This window comes from Piliocolobus tephrosceles, chromosome 3, assembly GCF_002776525.5.
Source record: "Piliocolobus tephrosceles isolate RC106 chromosome 3, ASM277652v3, whole genome shotgun sequence".
In the NCBI taxonomy this organism is placed as follows: Eukaryota; Metazoa; Chordata; class Mammalia; order Primates; family Cercopithecidae; genus Piliocolobus; species Piliocolobus tephrosceles.
Genome location: NC_045436.1, coordinates 43,350,102 through 43,357,583, shown reverse-complemented (window position 1 = coordinate 43,357,583; position 7,482 = coordinate 43,350,102). Strand labels below are relative to the sequence as shown.

Sequence of the window (7,482 nt, the reverse complement as noted above, 5' to 3'; positions counted from 1 at the left end):
ACATCCTTGCACACGTACCCTTAAGTGCTGATAATTTTATCTTTATGGGATTGCCAGGGGAAAGTCTGTGTGTCCTTGTAATCTTAATTGATATGGCCAGAATTGCATCCTCAAAAGAGATAAATAGTTCACATATCTCTTTTGCGTGTTATCCAATACTTATTTTTAGTGTTTACACATATATACATAATTAGGGCAACTACAACAAACTTAGTCATTACTCAAGTTTTACCTAGCTCATTGATCTTGTCATCTGTTTTTTAAAAGTGAGTGAAACAGGGCTTTAATAACCATGTTTTCAAAGCTATGCCAGGCAGCCAAATAGAACTACCATCAATAGCTCCTGAGAGCCACAGTAAGAAGTTACTCACTTAGTTCCACCAGTTCTTAAAGTTAAGAATGTTCTCTGCATTCCATTTAGCAGAGAAAAATGGCTCAATTTTGCCAGCATTGCTTTCTGATTTTCACCACACTGCTGTGATATTTGCTTCCAGCACCTGAAAGCAGTATAAAAATGCATTTTAAATCATTGAATAGCATTTCTATGTTCTGATTTGCGTTACAAACTTTAAAAAAAGATTTAAAGCCATGAATCTCAGCTCCTTGGCAGCATTCTTATTTTTTAAATGCTGAAAAAAAAATCAAGAGCACCCATCAAAGAAATATAATGCCATTAACTCATTGTACTGATACGTGATGAATTATTTATAATCTAATTATTATAATTAGAGTTAACATACCAAACCCATTCAGGCTCAGGTTTCACAGCAATGTTTGGATTGATTTCTTGAAGTTCATAATAATTGGCATCTATTTGCACAGGTGGAAATTAGTGCCTCCTTGCTTATCTTCCCATATCCACCCAGTCCCTTACCCTTAGAGTCTATGCCAAGTTTTGAGCTGTGACGAGACTAGAGCAAAACATACTATTCAGTATTAACCACCCTATTTTCAGTCACTTCTTCAAATTAAAGAAAAGTTAAATTATTCTGTACTGTAACCACAGAAAGATTTTCTAAAGATTCATTAAATACTTTTAAAAGTTTGCTATTGTGATTATTAGATCCACATCATAAATAGCTATTCATCTCCATGTAAGTAGAAGAACAATCTTGGGGTATAAATGAAGCACAAACTTTGAAAAAAATCTTCTGTCCAGTAGCTGTGTATATGAGTGAGTGAGTCCCAAGTGAAACACCCAGCAATAATCACTGCATATGCATCAGTCCCTAGTGAGCTGTATATTAATGTCTGCCTGGAAATTTAATGGCACCTCTAGGCATAAACAAAGGTTTATTAAAATAAGAAGTAAAATATTCCTGAACACTGGCTTGCTTTTTGAATTTTCCTATTCTGCTTTTGGAAATTAAGAAAGCCTATATTGTGATGCTAAAAGACACTGATTGAATCAACACCTGGCATCATTTTATTTAGGTTCTATTTAACATAGCCCAAAGCAAATAATCTACTTATATTTGTATTCCAAGCTTTTCATTTCTAGGAGAAAAACTGTAGTGGTTATGAAGAGACTCCATTTCATCAGGTTCTTTTTCTCCATCTACCACTCACTTTTATATCTACCCTTATACCCACTGTCTTCCTACATAGCTCCCCACATGCTTCAGGAGGACAGAATCCATGGAAAGATTGGATTTTCATAAAAAATAATCAATGGAAGCAAGGTAATGTTATAGAGACTTTCATGAATCCATCTTGAACAAGCAGCTTTGAAGTTCTTGTGGTCTCCCTATAACAACTGTATCCGACATGGCATCTGGTGGATAACAGATGAGAATCATCATTTTTTCAAAGAAAATAATCTGGAGCTGCTGTCTATACCATTGGGCATTTCTTTATAACATTTCAGCAGGTAGAATACAATGATGTCTTGAGCAATCTTGACTTGAAAAAATGTGGTATGGTGTATCACTACACTCGTAGTTTAGGGTCTTCATCTTGAAAAAAAGCAAAACTGTACCTAATGTATTATCTGTTCCATCCCCTCTTAGAAATGACAACACAACTATTTTTGAAGGAACTAGAGCTCATTATTCTTAACTTCCTCCTAAGTATCTCTCTCTCTCTGTCTCTCTGTCTCTCTCTCTACCCATCTATTTAGTCAAAAGTTAAATCTATTTAATAAAGCAAGTAATTTGTGAATAAACATTTGTAACTAAGATCTTTTTGTGTGGGTTTTGCCTTAAATTATGAAAGGACTATTTGGCAGTAGTACTTTATCTGGTATATAATGCTCATTATATAACTGGTTGACTTTTCAGTAGGTGAAAGGGTAATTGGATGATGCAACTTGATATACTTTTTTTATAGTAGAAGTTTGTGGTGACTTGTATAACAAGTTTATTTTCCCTGCAGACATATTTACAGGTAACAATTTTAGCAAATCACTTTGAGATGCTTTCATGAAATAGTTTTAGCAGTTGTGACCAATTTAGTTACAGTTTTCTGACATAAGAGAATATATTTAAGGACCTCTGAGGAAGTCTTCCTTTGCTCCTATGAGTTACTTTTTTTTTTTTTTTTTTTTTTTTTTTTTTTTGTAACTTTTTTTGAGATGGAGTTTGCTCTGTCACCCAGGCTGGAGTGCAGTGGTGTGATCTCCGCTCACTGCAGCCTCTGTCTCCCGGGTTCAAGCAATTCTCCTGCTTCAGCCTCCTAAGGAGCTGGGACTACGGGCATGCACCACCATACCCAGCTAATTTTTGTATTTTTAGTAAAGATGGGTTTCACCATGTTGGCCAGGCTGGTCTCAAACTCCTGACCTCAGGTGATCCACCCGCTTCGGCCTCCCAAAGTGCTGGGATTACAGGCATGAGGCACTGCGTCTGGCCGGTAAGTTACTATTTTAATCTAAAACCTACTTGATATAACGTCTCCAAAAGCAAACACTATTTTCCTACATTTAAAAAAGGATATTTTCCCAATCTTCATGCAGATAACCTAGTTTAAAGTTATAATGATGGGCACAGGCTACTATGATGGGGAATAGTTGAGTGATTCATTTCTTTTCCAAAAGTGTATATTTATTCTTTTTATCTCTCAGCAATGCAGAACGTGGGCAAACAAGGTCACTTTATGAGCTCTGTCCACTGATTTTAGAAAAATAATTGCTTTACCAATAAGAAGAGTGACAGGAAGTTAAGAAATAAAGGATAGACTGCTCTCAAAAAGAAGAAAATTGCCTGAATGTGAGGATAGAGTTTAATTAGGGAAGCTCTGCAGTGCCCCATCTCATAAAACTCATTTTATTAAATTTATGTCCCATATTTTTGCCACACTATATTGCTTTCTGCACTTAAAATCTGGCCATGAGGATATGAAATTATTTTCCCACTCAGTCACTGGCTTCAGGGGACATAGTTCTGATTTCACCAGGGTCTTTGGTACTCTTGCCCTTCTGTACCTTATTCAGAAGTTTCAGCAAATTTGACCTCTGAGAAGATACAATTTCCTTTTAGCCTGATAGTTTGACTTTTCTGTTTGCATATTAGAACTCTGCTCACACGTAGAAAGTCTTACAGCTGAGCTCAGGAGCCAGAGCCAATATCAACTGAGTTTTGTTTCTGATATATTAATATTTCACAACTGGGCCAATTTCCTTATTCAGAACTTAGCAAACAAATCCTATTTTTCAGAGTCCATTTTGGAGTGACTTGCTTATAAAACTCTCTCTATGACCCAGTCTGAGTATTATCTGGTTAATTCTGTAAAATGTCTTTGTCTCCAACATTAAATCATACCATTGAGGGAAAAAGTCCACATATTCTGGAAGTCTTGATTATCTTGGAGGGCTGCCAAGGCTGGTAACATCTAAACATGTGCTCAATTCCCCTCCCTTTCATTTATAGTGACCCGATCTGACCAGAAAATTCTACTGTTGCATTTGGTCTTGAGAAGAAGTGGTATTTTCATTTATGTTTAAATTATGTTTCAAAAGTACATTCATTAACTAGCTGCTTAAAACCCATCTTCCAATGAAAACTGTTGAAAATCAGAGGCCGAATGCAAGCACAGCTATTTGGGGTCAGGCAAGTATTATGAAGCAGGGTAGAGTATACATGGTTTCTTAAAATTTCAGTGAAACAGAGATTACTGGGCAAGAAGAGCTCTGACCTTTATTCCCTATCAAATGCAATCCTCAAGAGTAAGTAGATATGAGAGTAAGCAGGTAGGAGGGTAAGCAGATAGGACTCACACTGCCTCTTTCTTTGGCCTGATGATGAGAGTCTTCCCTTGTCGGAATGGTCCAGGGCCTTTAGAGTGGCGGTCCCCAACCTTTTTGGCACCAGGAGCCAGTTTCATGGAAGACAATGTTTCCATGAGCGGGGAGATGGGATAGTTTGGGGATGAAACTGTTCCATTCAGATTGTCAAGCGCTAGATTCTCACAAGAAGCATGCAATCCAGATCCCTCGCATGTGCAGTTCACAACAGAGTTCATGCTCCTGCGAGAATCTAATGCCCCCACTGATCTGACAGGAGGCGGAGCTTGTGTGGCAATGTTCCTTCTGCTGTTGGCCCAGTTCCTAACAGGCCATAGATGGATACTGGTACATGCCCAGGGGTTGGGGGACCCCTGCTTTAGAGGACTCAGCCTTTGAAAGGACCACAGAGAGTGGCTCATGACTCCTTTACATAACTCGATAATGATTTGGAGGGGAGAACATAAAAAGGTAGGGTCATGGGGTGGGTTCTGATTCACTTTAGTACTTAATTAGGATGGAAATTGTAGCCCTGTGTAAACATCCAACGCAATTTACCTGTTGGGGACCACTGAGGGGCAATTGTTTCTCTATTCTTCTAAGGAAACATAGAAACAAGCACAGTTTTGAAATAAAGGAGCTTTAAGCAGAGGATTTTTAGACATGATTTGTTTTTTCCTTGAGGCCTATCTTTTCAAAAGCTGCACACATATTTTGCTCTGCCTTGTTTAGGAAAAATAAACGCTGATCACAGTTCATTTAATCCCATTTGCTTCGTCACTAGATGGTTGCATTGGGGGCCCGAAGCCTTATAAAGGATCTATAAAATACTGTGTACTAAATACTAAGATATAAAACTCACTATGAAAATTAGTAGACAATTTTATATTAGTCGTAACACAAAGAAAAGAGTGAAATATTCAAGAAAACACCTCAAATGCTAGAACTTGAAGAAAGTAGGTTTAATTTAATATGGATGAAGCATTGAAGACAAACTTGAGGAAATTGTGAAGCAGGCTACCGTGCATTTGTGGTTTGTCAAATCTAATTTTAAAATTTAAGAAAATGTCCTCCATATAAGAACTGTGTAGCACTACCACGATTCTTGGGCTTCCTGGCTGTGATGAGGACAAGGATAGCAAACTTATGACCTGCAGGCTCAAGCTCACTGGACAGGTGGATTGTTTAACTTTAAAAAATGTGAATAGCTTGGAGTAAGACGACACACTCCGCCACCCCCTGTGGCTTTGCACCCTGCTGCTTAATACATGCCTGGCCCACTTGGGCTCTGAAGGTGTTTATTTTCAGCCCCAGATTACATTACTTCCTTTGGGACTCAGAGATGCTAACAGAAGGAATGAAAGAGAGAGAAACAAGGAAGAATAAATGGAACCAGAATGAGAGAGAGAGAGAGAGAAGAAAGAGATTCTTTTGGCTAACGATGCAACAGTTGGAAGAATAGAGAAAGAAAAAAGATTTGTTTGGCAAATATTCATTAAGTTCCTATTATACACCAAGCACTATTTAAAACACTAGGGGGAAAAAATGAACAAAACAGATGAAGTTCTTACTTTCATGGAGCTTACATTCTAGTTGGGGAGAAATATAAAACAACAAATAGCTAGGTGCAGTGGCTCCTGCCTGTAATCCCAGCACTTTGGGAGGCCCAGGTGGGAGGATTGCTTGAGCCCCAGAATTCGAGACCAGCTTGGGCAACATGGCAAAACCCCGTCTCCACAAAAAACACAAAAATTATCCAGGTGTGGTGGCATGCGTCTGTAGTCCCAGCTACTGAAGGGGCTGAAGTGGGAGAATCGCTTGAGCCAGGGAGGCGGAGGTTGTAGTGAACTGAGATCGTGCCACTGCACTCCAGCCTGGGTGACAGAGTGAGACCCTCTCTCAAAAAACAAGCAAGCAAACAAATAAATATTGTTAATAGAGATAAGTTAAATGAAGAAAAAAAATTTTTAAATAGAGATATAAGTGATCGGGCAGAAAGGAAGATGTTAATCTGTAAAGTGGTCAGGGAAGAACTTGTTGACAAGGTTACATTTGAGCAGAGATGTGAAGAATGGCATTCCAGGCAGAGGAAACGTGAAGTGCAAAGATCCTGAAGCTAGACATGATTAGTGAGTTAGAGCACAAAGGAGGCCAGGCTGGGGGAGCAAGGCATGAGAAGGAAGCGGTAAGACATGTGGCAGTGACTAGGCAGTGGAGGGTGCAGCTCTAATAAGAACTTTAGAGTTCCACTCTGAGGAAGGTGAGAAGAGGGCTTTGAGTAGAGCTGTGGTATAATCTTGCAAGAAAATTCCAATTGCTCCGTTGAAAACACAAAAGCATACTTATCTGGCAGGGGAGATACCGTGTTCATGAAAGTGGTTTTCCAAGGACCAGGTTTATCCATTGCACTCTGGATGTGCTGATCCCCGTGATTTGCCCGTATGTGGGAAACTTGACTGCATAATTTGTGTAGTGAGGGATTGCGTTCACGCTTTCCCTTGGTCTTCACAGCCTAAGAACAGACATCCTCTGTGTAAAGAAATAAAAAATGAAAGAAAACATAGAAGCATGGGCAGAAGTCAGTAGAACAGTTAGGAGTCTCTTACAGTAGTTCAGATGAGAAGCAGTGGTGGCTCCAAGAGAGTCATAATGATGAGTGCTGCTGGGAAGTGGTCTGTGTTTTCTTTGAAAGTAGAACAAGTAGGACTTGTTGATGGATCAGATGTGGAGTGTAAGCAAAAAACAAAAGGGCGGTCAAGGTTCACTCTACTTTCATCTGTGTTTAAAAATGTCCACAACAAAAAGCAAGAAAACAGAGAGAGGGAGTCAAGGATGACTCAAGATCTTGGACTCAAGAAACTGAGAGAACGAAGTTGTCATTTACTGTTATGAGCAAAAACAGGGAAAGGAACATATGTGAGGCGTGGAACCGTGAGTTCAGTTTTGGGCATGTTAAATTTGAGATGCATGTCAGTCCTCCATATGGCAATACCAAGTAGGAAGTTGATTATATGAGTTTAGAATTCAAAGAAGAGGCCTGGGCTATAGATAGAAATTTGAAATTATCTGCATGTAGGTGGCATTTAAAGTCTGAAGATTAAGTGAGATCACCTGAAGAGTGATAAAGGTGAGATCTGAGGATTGAACATTTTGGCACTCTCAAGTGTAGAGGGCTGGAATATGAAGAGGAACCAGCAAGGATATGGCAGGAGGAATGATTGGAGACCCAGGAAGACAAGAAAGAAAGAAAGAAAGAAAGAAAG

The 7,482-nt window shown here is 39.0% G+C and overlaps 1 non-coding gene across 1 annotated transcript; it reads left to right on the top strand.

Annotated features, from left to right (window-relative positions):
- Positions 1-6,557: 6,557 nt before the first annotated feature.
- On the top strand, positions 6,558-6,720 carry LOC111554224. Its single transcript, XR_002735186.1, has one exon. It is a non-coding gene; the product is annotated as a U1 spliceosomal RNA (small nuclear RNA).
- Positions 6,721-7,482: the final 762 nt, after the last annotated feature.